We start from the raw sequence: 12,078 nt of genomic DNA on the forward strand, positions 1-12,078 counted from the left end.
TAGGAGGTGGACTATAGCTAAATCATAATGACTGAAATCGTGAATGGCAGTATAAGCATTGTTCTCAATGCACGTAGGTAAGAGTTCCAGGAGAGGATATTTTCTGTGTTAACTCTTGTAGAAGTCAAGTAAAATAGCACAAATTCGGGCTTCATCTCTTAGCTGTGCAGTGGTCATGTCAGATGTTAGTGTTTGGGGAACAGTAAAATGAATACTTGTGTGGTATGGTAGGTCACTGTGGGACAGTTAATCTTCCTTCTCATGGTGACAGCATAAAACCGAACTGGATTTCCAGAGGTGAATTTGGAGGTAAAAGTTACGTGGCACATGATAAGTTTATTCTCAAAACTTAAATATAAGTCTTTTGGGGGTTGAGGAGTAGTATCTCCAGACTAACCTGGAACTGGCAACCCTCCTGGTTTGATGTGCTGGGATTACACCACCACACCCAGCTCATAAAACACATCTTAAATCAAAACGTTATTTCTTTGAACTCATATTTGCATATGATGTGAATTTACAAATATATAGAGAAAAGATGTGCTTTAAAGTTTATTGCTAAAGTAGTAACTTTTTCCATTATGGCACAGATGTTTTCCCCTTAGCTGGGTCCTGTTGGAAGCGTCCCTGATGAGAAGGTAATGCTAGTCTTTTTGCTTGCTTCCTTTTGTCCTTTTGGCTGTAGCTTTAATGAAGATGCGTCATTAACTTTGCTTTCACTGCAGCTTTTGTTAATGCTTCCAGTTGCCTTTATCCCTTGGCTTTGGTACCCTCTCCCTTTCTCCTCAGAGTGAGAGGAGAGTGTGTGGTGATGGCATGTACCAGGGTTCTAGAGAGCTGTTTGATGATCACAGTTTTAATTTTTAAGTTTATTCTGAAGTTCTGTAGCTTTGTTTAACAGAACAATATTCTGAGGACTAGGCTTTGCCAGTAATTTGCTAAATCTAGGAAAACTGATTGGTGGGATACCTAAACTTTGGAGAGGGAGGGGATAATTTGGGGGCTGTGTTTTTCCTTAGTCCTTTTGGCATATTTTGAGATTGTCCTTTGACTCCCAGCATGCTACTTCTTGGGTCACATTTGCTTAGCATTAAGAGGAGAGCTCATTCTGATGGCTTATAGATTCTTAGGTGACATACTGTATATAACACTGTAAAAGCGGAAATTTGTTTCCTTTATAGGTGTTAGAAAATTACAGAGGAACTTGAGAATGGTTGCCAACCCCTTTATGGATGAGAAGTTGGGTTCAGATTATAATGTACCTGAAGTTAGCAGGGCCGCACTCATATCAAGTGGGGAGTGAGCACTCTTAGAGCTTTGGAAGCTGAGAAGTTAGTTCCCTGGTGTCTGTTGCTTTGTTTGGGACTTACTGGAACTGAAGTCGTTGGACTACAACACACTAGTCTCCATCCTGCTCTCACTTTCCACTCTTTCCACCCTGGAGGTGCAGCTTCAAAGTCAACTGTAGACTCTGGCTTCAACAACTGAGTCCAGTTCAGTTCACCTAGCTGCTCTCAGAAGATAGCTTGCAGCCTCTGTGTCCTGGAGCTGCTTCCTCTTTCATTGTTTGATACTGTTTGACATTTATTTACCTGTCTGTCTATTCATTTATTTATGCGAATAACAGTGTTTAAACTTGTAAGCCAAAGTGATGTGGAAAAGTTAGCATCGAGCTGGTTTTGTGACTGTATATATGATTATATTGTATGTATTCATATATTCATATATACAATATATTTGAGTATACATATTTATGTAATAAATGCAGTTTACGACACAAGTCATTTGTTACTGCCATTTACGACACACATTTATTTCTTTTGTGTATTTCTGCGTGTTAAAGATTCCAAAAATAATTAGTTTAAAAATTCCCCAGGAATGTTAGCCTTTGGTTTTTTTAGACACTGTCTCACTCTGTAGCCCAGGCTGTCCTCAAATTCAGCAGTCAACCCTCCCACCTCAGCCTCCTGAGGGCTGGCGTTACAGGTGTGAGCCAGCATGGTCTGCTGTTTTCTAGGTTTACCCATGGAGAAACTGCCAAGTGCTTTTCAGTCCTGAAACCTTGGAGAGTTAGCCCTTTTTTCTCATTCTGCTTTCATGAGCCACCTGATTTTCACCGTTTCCCTCAGTTACTTGAAAAATACTTTACAATCCTTTCTCACTAATTAGTTCAAAATTAATACGCTTGCAGCATTGAGAGTTAGTTTTTACTGGCACAGATTGTTGTGTGCCATGAGAAAATTAAGATGATGAAGCTCAGTGCATAAAAAGTTAATGCTTTCAAGCCGTCAATGTGAGACATTTAAAAATATCTGTAATAGTTATTGCACTTTAATGATTACACAGGAATAGCAAGCAGCTGTCAAACTGAAGAAGTGGAGGACAAACAGCAGAGCAGGAGGACATTTCAAGGCATCTAAAGTCCTCTTGTGCTCTGCTGCACCGTGTTTTGGAGAGAAGGCTGAGAACCGGGATGCTGAAGCAAACAATGCAACCTGACCTGTAGCAGTAGGGCACAGTGGTTAGGGACCTAGACCTGAATGAAGAAAGCTGAGCAGAGTAGCACCCCTGCTGCTAATGGAAAGTGAGGTTGCCATTCCTGAGTGAAACACACCACGACTAGGGACTGTAATATAAAGACCATGAGATGTCACAGCCCAGCAGCTGTCTGTGACAGTGGTCAGGGTCCTGAAAGGAAAGTAGAATTGTAAGCAGTAGTGTAAAATGTGTCTTTTCTTCCCCTCTTATTTTGCTGCAGAGATGATGTTAGGAAACGTGAAGGGATTTTAAAGGAAAAGTCCATATTACGAAGTATGCCTCTTATGGAGATTCTTTCAGGCAGTTTTAATTAGACTTCAGACTTGAAACTGGCTGGGGGTGGAGGTTGGCGCAGGTAAGATTGCTCAGTAGGTGAAGGCACTTGTAGCCAAGCTTGACAACTTGAGATCTATCTCTGGGACCCATGTAGGAAGAACCAACTCTGCCAAGTTGTCCTCTGATCTCCACATGTACACACACACAGTAAAGGAAATGCAATAAAAAGAATTGTGCATTTTAAACTAAAAAGCTGTACATATAAAGAAAAACCATATCCTTCTAGTGGTATAGAAAACTGAAAATAAAAATTATAGTTCTTCTGGAAAAGTAACCCACTGCGAGCCCCCCCCCTTCCTCCAGGCTGGCCTCAAACTCACTGAGCTCTGGGTTTAAAGGCATGCACCACCACCGCCCAGCTAAAAAATAAAGAGTATTTTATTGAAGTGCATAGCATAGTTGAGTAATTACTAGTCAGCAAGGGAATAGACATCATTGGAGTTTATTAAACTTTTTTTTGTTGCCAATTTGAAGTGTCATGTGCTAGCTAGTCTTACATCAACTTGACACACAAGCTAGAGGTATCTGAAAGGAGGGAGGCTTAACTGTGCTTTATGCCTCCATAAGATCCACTGTAAGGCATTTTCTTAATTAGTGATTGATTGGGGGGGTCCAGCTCATTGTGGGTGGCGCCATCTCTGGGCAGGTGGTCCTGGGTTGTATAAGAAAGCAGAGTAAGCAAGCCATGGGAGGCAAGCCAGTAAGCAGCACCCCTTCATGGTCTCTGCATCAGCTCCTGCCTCCAGGCTCCAGCCCTGTTTGAGTTCCTGTGCCGATTTCCTTTGTTGATGAACAGCAATGTGGAAATGTAAGCTGAATAAGCCCAATTTGCTTTTTGGTCTTGGTGTTTTGTTGCAGCAATAGAAACCCTAACTAGGACACCACACCTGTCTTATTTGAGTTTGCATTTCCAAGAGAGTATAAACATTTGTCTCTATACTCTTTACTGGGAAGCCACTGCAGACTGGTTGCAGTAGTTACCTGTTGAACCCTCCCTCTTACCTGGGAGCTCAGGTATCCGAGAAAGAAGGGTGAGACTTTTGGACTTTTGAAGAGGAATAAGATTTGGGGATAGTGACACCTTGAGGGAGATTGATGCTCTGAAGGGAAAGGCCACTGTGCTAGGCTTTGAGCAACCATGAGTCAAGCTGAGGGTTTTAGAAGCCTCTGCGGAACCAATAGGAGGAAGGAAGGGTGGGAGAGCTGGACGCCAGAACAGATGAATTTTGTGCCGAGTCAACCCTGCTTTGTACTGTGCTATCACTCACTCTTCCCACCTTCAAGTGGTGGTGCATTTATTCAGATTGCCGTTTGCTTCACTACCCTGGCATGGGGGACAATCTGGACCTTGCTCTTCCAGATTTGAGGCTTTAACTTTCTTCAAAGACAAACCGAATTTCCTTCAATGCAGTAATGGTATCAGTTGTTTTCTTAGCATCCTTTAGTTCTGTTTCCTATTCCTTATGCTGAGTGCATAGAAAACTTGGGGTGTTGGTATGTCTGTAAAACTGTGGCTTCTGTTCAATTTCTGTACAGTACATTTCCCTCCCACCCTCCCTCCCTCCTTCTCTCCTCCTTCCCTCCCTCCCTCCCTCCTTCCCTCCCTCCCTCTCTTCCTCCCTCCCCTCTGTACCATAGTGCTTGTGGTCAAGGTCAGGACATACAAGTTTTCAGGAGTGGGTTTTCACTTTCCACCTTGTTTAAGGTAGGATCTCCCCTCCCCCTCCCTTTATTTGTTTTTGGAGACATGGCTTCTCTGTTTAACAGTCCTGGCTGTCCTGGAACTCACTCTGTAGACCAGGCTGGACCAGGCTGACCTTGAACTCACTGAGCTCCACCTGTCTCTGTCTCCTGAGTGTTGGGATTAAAGGTGTGGGCCACCACTGTCCAGCTAAGGCAGGATCTTTTTGTGTTTCTGTTGCTGCACTGTACCTGTGAAGTTGCAGTCCACTTTGTCTCCACCTCGAATTTTACCACAGGAGTGCTGGGATTATAGACACAAGCTTTTTTGTTTGTTTAATGTGGATTCCAAGGATTGAACTGATGAACTGAGGTCCTTAGGCTTTCATGGCAAACACATTTACCTACTGCGTCATCTGATATCCCCAGTGTCACTTTAAAAGGGGGGGGTAGGTGGGGTTTTTTGGTTGAGGAGATGATTGGCTTAAAATGTTCTTGTCTGTCTCTACTTTTCATATGTATACATATCACCATCAAATACTGGCCCCTTTGTCATGTTTACCTCTCATCTAGGCTATTGGTTTTCAAAGGGATGATTTTGGATCCCCAGCTCTCCCTACCCTGAAGACATTTTACAGTCTGATTTTAGTTACTACTAATAGGGACAGGATAGGTTTGTCACTGGTGGGTAGAAGTCAGGTCAGACATGGGGTCTGCTAAAACATTCCGTACTTATCTAGAGCATCTTTCTACCACAAAAAATTACCTAGACTAAAAATGTCAATTATTCCTAGGTTGAGACACAACTGTCAGTGCAGAATTGACCTACTAGGCTTGTATTTACTCTAGACTTAGCTGAATTGGGCATGCCCCACAACTTAGATCATAGCAACCAAGCAGTAGTGTGCTTCATGGTCTTACACGGCATGTTTTGGGTACTTTCTCCCTCTTTATTTTCAGCACCTTTCTTTTGCCTTTTCCCTAGCTTCATAGTTAGATCAGGTCTTTATAGTCTTTATAGTCTTTCAAAGTTCTAGCACTTAAGAGTGAGAACATCTAGCCGGGTGTGGTAGTGAACGCCTTTAGTTTCAGCACTCTGGAGGAAGAGGCAGACAGATCTATGAGTTCAAGGACAGCTTGATCTACAGAGTGAGTTCTAGGCCAGCCAGGACTACACAGGGAAACTCTGTCTCAAAAAACAAACAAACAAACAAACAAAAAACAAAACAAGAAACAAAACCCAAAACCAAACAAAAAGACTGAACATTTATAGATCATATGAGTGTTTAATAATTTGCTTAATTACTGCAACTTAAGGACAGCATGAAGAGCTTGACTTACTCATTTAACATAGTCAGGACTGCTAGAGTTTCTGTCCGGTTTGTTACTAACTAGCCTCGTGTAAATCACCTAGTTTTGAAAAATCTCAATTTTTAAAATCTGTAACTAAGAATAGTAACAGATAACTCATTTTTAAAAATGGCTTTACTGATGTATAATTCACACATCGTATGATTTTGCCACTGATGAAATATATAGTTAATAGTTTTCCAGTATATTTACAGATCCATATAACCATCACCATAGCCTGGTTTGGGTGCATCTTGTTTCGTGTTACAAAGAAGCTCCAAAGCTATTAGACATTGCTTTCCATCACTCCTTATGCCATTAGTTTTTGGGATAAGCTAGGACAATGTTTAGATTGTGGGCAAGTATGTAAGGACAAAGTAAAAAATGCTTGTAACTTTTTGTGGGGTGGCCAACATGATGTTACATGTCTGTAAATACCAGCACTTGGTAGTGTGGTGTGCTGAGGCAAGAAAATTGGGAGTTTGAATCCACTATGAGCTACATTTGATACCTGTTTCAATCAAACAGAAACAGCCAAACTTATTTGCAGGGAGACTATTGGTGATAAAAGATCTAACTACATCACTTTATAGAAGACAAAGTGAGATAATGGTTGAGCGGATGTTTGCATGTTTTATTGTTTGAGAAAATTGCGCTCAGTTCTGGCTAGAGATAGAAAGATGATATTCTTGTAATAAAAAATAGACCCCTCACAAATATATTCATTCTAAAAGGGACAGTTAAGGAAATCATAAACAGCTGGGTGGTGGTGGTGGTGGTGGTGGTGGTGGTGGTGGTGGTGGTGGTGGTGGTGGTGGTGGTGGTGGTGGTTGCACATGCCTTTAATCCCACCCAGCACAGGAGAGGCAAAGGCAGGCAGATCTCAGTGAGTTCTAGGTCAGCCTCGTATACAGAACAAGATCCAGGACGAACAAGATCCAGGACAGCCAGGTCTCGAAAAACAAAAGGAAAAAAAAATCATAAATAAGGTAGACTATGGAAGGCATATTAAGCTCCAGGAAGGAGTCTGACCAAAGATGAACATTCTCTGTAGGAGTCATGAAAGACTTGTCAAAGAGGGACATTTGCTCAGGCGTTGGTCAAGTGCTGTAGAGCTGGACTTTTGTTGGTGGGGATGGCTGCTTGAAGATAGGTCTTAATTTTCCCTATGTTGCTGTTAAAAGATTGCCTCTGGTGGCTTCACCCACACTTAGATGTTTCTAGTTTACCTGGGAAAGTGTTTCACCTAAGCTTTTAGTGAGTGGTTGATGTCTTTAAAAAGAAGGTATCAACCTGTAGTCTTGAGACTGAGCAACTTGCCTTTTTAGTTTATACTCTTGAGGTTTGGTTTCACCCCAGGTTAATTGGCTTTATAGGATAAGTAATTCCTAGATAAATTAGGTCCTTATATATATTTTCCTTTGTCTCCCCTCCTTCATTAATTGCATCCTGTGGATTCTTCCAAATTTCCTTTTTATAGTATTCTCTCAGATGTGCTGTCTCTAGTGTAACATTTTGAAACTCAATTTCCTTCCTTTCCCCTAACAACTTCTCAATGTTCGCTTCAAGACAGTATTAGACTCCCCCAACATCTGTTCTACGGGATGACTGCTTTTACACTCATGTCAGAAACCTGAGTGTTAGCCTGATATCTCCATTTCTTTCGTCTTCCATCAGATAAGTTACCAAATGTTGTTAATGTTTTAGGAAACCTTAGCCACGTATAAAAAGCAGCCTATACTCTTTCCATCTATCTCATTTCCCAATAGCTATGTAATTCGTACATGTTAATGATTTCTTTTTAAAGAATTATTTGTTATTTTAACACATGTAGGGTGTGTGTGTTTATATGTAGTATGTGTACACAAGAGCAGGTACCTGTGGTGGCCAGAGGTATTAGATCCAGTGGGTTGTACGCCACCTAACTTGGGAGCTGGAAACCAAATTCAGGTCCTTTGGAAGAGCAGCAAGTGCTCTTAAACCACTGAGCCATCGCTCCAGCCCTCTGTTAATGCTCTTTGAATAATACAGCTGCGTACAGATATATCCCACCTCAGTCTTTCGGTTTTTTTTTTTCACTAATACTGGGAACCATGAACTTCTCTGCCATCCATCCATCCATCCATCCATCCATCCATCCATCCATCCATCCATCCATCCATCCATCCATTGAACAGTATACCCTTTCCGGCGTGGTGGCTTACGCTATTAATCCCAGTACTCAGGAGGCAGAGGCAGGTGGATCTCTGTGAGTTCAAGACTGGCCTGGTCTAAAGAGCGAGTTCCAGTACAGTCTCCAAAACAATACAGAGAAACCCTGTCTTGAAAAACAAAACAAAACAAAACAAAAAAAGAAAAGAAAAGAAAGAAAAGAAAAGTATACCCTAAGCTGGGCGGTGGTGGTACATACCTTTATTCCCAGCACTTGGGAGGCAGAGGCAGGCAGATCTCTGTGAGTTCGAGGTCAGCCTGGTCTACAAAGTGAGTTCCATGACAGCCAGAGCTGTAAAACAGAGAAACCCTGGAGATCTTCCTTATTTCTATATAAAGTATTCTTTCCAAAACTCTGAATAACCATAGCGTTCATTTTTATGACATACTTTCACTAGCTTATTAATTGCTTCCACTTTTTACTGTTATAAAATGGCTATTGTTTCATACATGTGAAAGTTTGCTTATAGTACAGGTTCCTAGCATGGAATCACTGGGCCAGACTGCAGTAGATAAAATTTACATAGTGTGCTTTATAGACTTTGTAGCACTGTTGTGTATGTGAAAATATTTGTTTCTCTGTAGGGTTGCTAACAGTATATAACCATCCTTTTATACCTTGTCAACCTGACAGTTGTAAAATAGTATGTCCTCTAGTCCTCTATTTTAGTTTACATTTTCCTGGTGCATGAGCCTGAGCATTGTTTCTTGTTCTTGAGCCATTTTTGTTTTTTCTGAGAAGTGTCTGTTTCTCCTTTTTATCTTTTCTTAGTGCATGACTCTTGGATATTCGAAGCCTTTCCCCTATACCTTTGTGTCTGCTAAAAGTAAAAGGTTGCTGTTACTCCCCTGCATTTGTTGTCTTGTTGGCCTCCTTGCTTACAGTCTCACCCCCTGTATCACATTGCTCATGGGTACTTCTGATCACACGTTTGAATAGCTCGTTCTTCCTTTAAAACTTCTGGGTGAATCAGGCAGTGGAGGTGCGTGCACACCTTTAATCCAAGCACTTGGGAGGCAGAGGCAGGCAGACTCTGTTGAGTTCAAGGCCAGCCTGGTCTACAGAACAAGTTTCAGGACAGGCTTCAAAGCTACATACAGAGAAACCTTGTCTGGAAACACCAAAAAAAAAAAAAAAAAGTTCTGGGTTGCTCTGTAGTTCAAACCCTTAGATGAGTATGGCTCCTACGTTTTGTTCTTTTGGTTTCTTGTAGCTTCCCTGAGTCCCCACAGACACTGAGCAGCTTCTAGCTCACTTACTGGGTTAGACCCTGTACTGGCTAATCTTCCCATGTATCTTTCTGCTGAATTTACAATGCTCATGTCTACTTGGCTATTACAAATAATGCTGCTATGAACATAGTGGAACAGACATCCTTGTATGAATTGCATCTTTTGGGTATATGCCTAAGAGTGAAATTACTGGGTCTTGTGGTAGACTGATTCCCATTTTCCTGAGGAATCTCCATACTGATTTCCAAAGTGGCTGTATGAATTGGCACTCCCACCAGCAGTGAAGGAGTGTTCCCCTTTCTCCACATCCTCTCCAGCGTAAACTGTCATCGGAGGTTTTGATTTTAGCCATTCTGACAGGAGTGAGATGGTATCTCAGAGTTGTTTTGATTTGCATTTCCTGGATGGCTAGGGATGTTGAGCACTTTAAGTGTCTCTCAGCCATTTTAGACTCCTCTGCTGAGAATTTTCTATCTAGTTCTGTACCCCACTTTTTGATTGATTCTTTGGTGTTTTGGAGACTTGCTTCTTGAGTTTATTATAAAAAAAAACCTCAGAGCCGGGCGTTGGTGGCGCACGCCTTTAATCCCAGCACTCGGGAGGCAGAGGCAGGCGGATCTCTGTGAGTTCGAGGCCAGCCTGGTCTACAGAGCCAGTCCAGGACAGCCTCTAAAGCCACAGAGAAACCTTGTCTCGAAAAACCAAAAAAAAAAAAAAAAAAAAAAAACCCAGATGTGGGGTTAGTGAATATCTTTTCCCAATCTGTGGGTTGCCTTTTTGTCTTGCTGACCGTGTCCTTTGCCTTACAGAAGCTTCTCAGTTTCAGGAGGTCCCATTTATTGTCAATCTTAGTGTCTGTGCTACTGGAGTTATGTTCAGGAAGCAGTCTCTTGTACCAATTCGTTCAAGAAAGTGCCTCCCACTTTCTCTTCTAACAGGTTCAGTGTGGCTGGATTTATGTTGAGGTCTTTGATCCATTTGGATTTAAGTTTTGTGCATGGCGAAAGACGAGGATCTATCTGCAGTCTTCTACATGTCAACATCCAGTTAGGCCAGCACCATTTGTTGAAGATGCTTTTTTTTTTTTTTTGGGACAGGGTTTCACTATGTAGCTCTGACTTTACTGAAACTCACTATGTAGACTAGACTGGCATTGAACTCAAAAGACATCCACTTGCCTCTGCTTTCCAAGTGCTGAGATTAAAGGTGTGCACTACCACTCCCACCCTCTGGTAGAATTTTTCTTCAGGTTTTTTACTTGTTAAAAAATTGCTTTGCACACTTTTTGTTTGTTTTTGGAGACAGGGTTTCTCTGTAGCTTTGGAGGCAGTCCTGGAACTAGCTCTTGTAGACCAGGCTGGTCTCGAACTCACAGAGATCCGCCTGTCTCTGCAGGATTAAAGGCATGCACCACCACCGCCGGGCACTTTGCACACTTTTTTTTTTTTTTTTTTTTTTTTTTTTTGGTTTTTCGAGACAGGGTTTCTCTGTGGCTTTTGGAGGCTGTCCTGGAACTCGCTTGGTAGTCCAGGCTGGTCTCGAACTCGAAGAGATCCTCCTGCCTCTGCCTCCCGAGTGCTGGGATTAAAGGCGTGCGCCACCAACGCCCGGCCACTTTGCACACTTTTAATCACAGCACTTGGGAAGCAGGCTGATCTCTGTGAGTTCAAGGCCAACCTGGTCTACATAGCAAGTTCCAGAGTAATAGAACTGTTACAAAGAGAAACCCTGTGTCAAAAAACCAAAGCCAAACCAAACCAAACCAAACCAAACCAAAATTGCAGTCTTAACTATTTTAAATTAATTAGTGCATTTATTGTGTGTATGTTTGTGGCACAGTGCATATGGCAGTCAGAAGACTGCTCTACTTGCAGGGATCAGCTCTCTCTACCGTTGGTTTCTGGGTACCATACTATCTTGTAGGGTCCTGATCATCTTTTTATTGTTTACTTGTAGGATTTTTTTGGTGATGGGATTCAAACCCATAGCCTTGTGAATGGGAGACAAGCATTTTGCCAACTAAGCTACATCTCCAGCCCTTCTTAATACATTCTGGGTGTAAATTCTTTATTTTTATTTTTTATTTTTTAGGTTTTTCGAGACAGGGTTTCTCTGTATTGTTTTGGAGCCTGTCCTGGAACTTGCTCTGTAGACCAGGCTGGCCTTGAACTCATAGAGATCCGCCTGCCTCTGCCTCCTGAGTGCTGGGATGAAAGGCGTGTTGCTGCCACCACCCAGCCTTTTTTTTTTTTTTTAATGTGCTTTGTCGTGAAGGTGTCAGATCCTCTGGAGCTGGAGTTACAGACAGTTGTGAGCTGCCATGTAGGTGCTGGGAATTGAACCTGTATCCTCTGGAAAAAACAGCCAGTGCTCTTAACTGCTGAGATATCTGTCTTCAGTCTCCAAGGTTGTGTGTTTTTAGGACATGGTATAAACGTACCATTGTTTTCTTACACATTCTTGGTCTGAACAGGTAATGTAGTTACCAGACACTCAGAGATGTCTGGTGAAAGGGACAGCTGCATATCTACAGTTGTCCTTTCTAAGGCACCATATATATAGCAGTGTTATACATGATGTTACTAGATGATACTGGGAAAGACAGCATTTTTCATTATTATTTTTTAAACTTCTTTTGGTGTTTGTAATATGAGGAATCATTAAAATGTTAATATTTATCTGAGTGGCTTCTGTCTCAAACCTGATAAGGTGGTTGTATGCTTATCTTTA

General features: G+C 41.9%; 1 protein-coding gene across 1 annotated transcript in view; it reads left to right on the forward strand.

Annotated features, from left to right (window-relative positions):
- Positions 1–12,078, forward strand: part of Pds5b (PDS5 cohesin associated factor B) — a 127,387-nt gene that overhangs the window by 1,067 nt on the left and 114,242 nt on the right. The gene's annotated exons all lie outside the window — the stretch shown is intronic.

The sequence above is a fragment of the Mesocricetus auratus genome, unplaced genomic scaffold (genome assembly GCF_017639785.1).
Source record: "Mesocricetus auratus isolate SY011 unplaced genomic scaffold, BCM_Maur_2.0 Super-Scaffold_100008, whole genome shotgun sequence".
In the NCBI taxonomy this organism is placed as follows: Eukaryota; Metazoa; Chordata; class Mammalia; order Rodentia; family Cricetidae; genus Mesocricetus; species Mesocricetus auratus.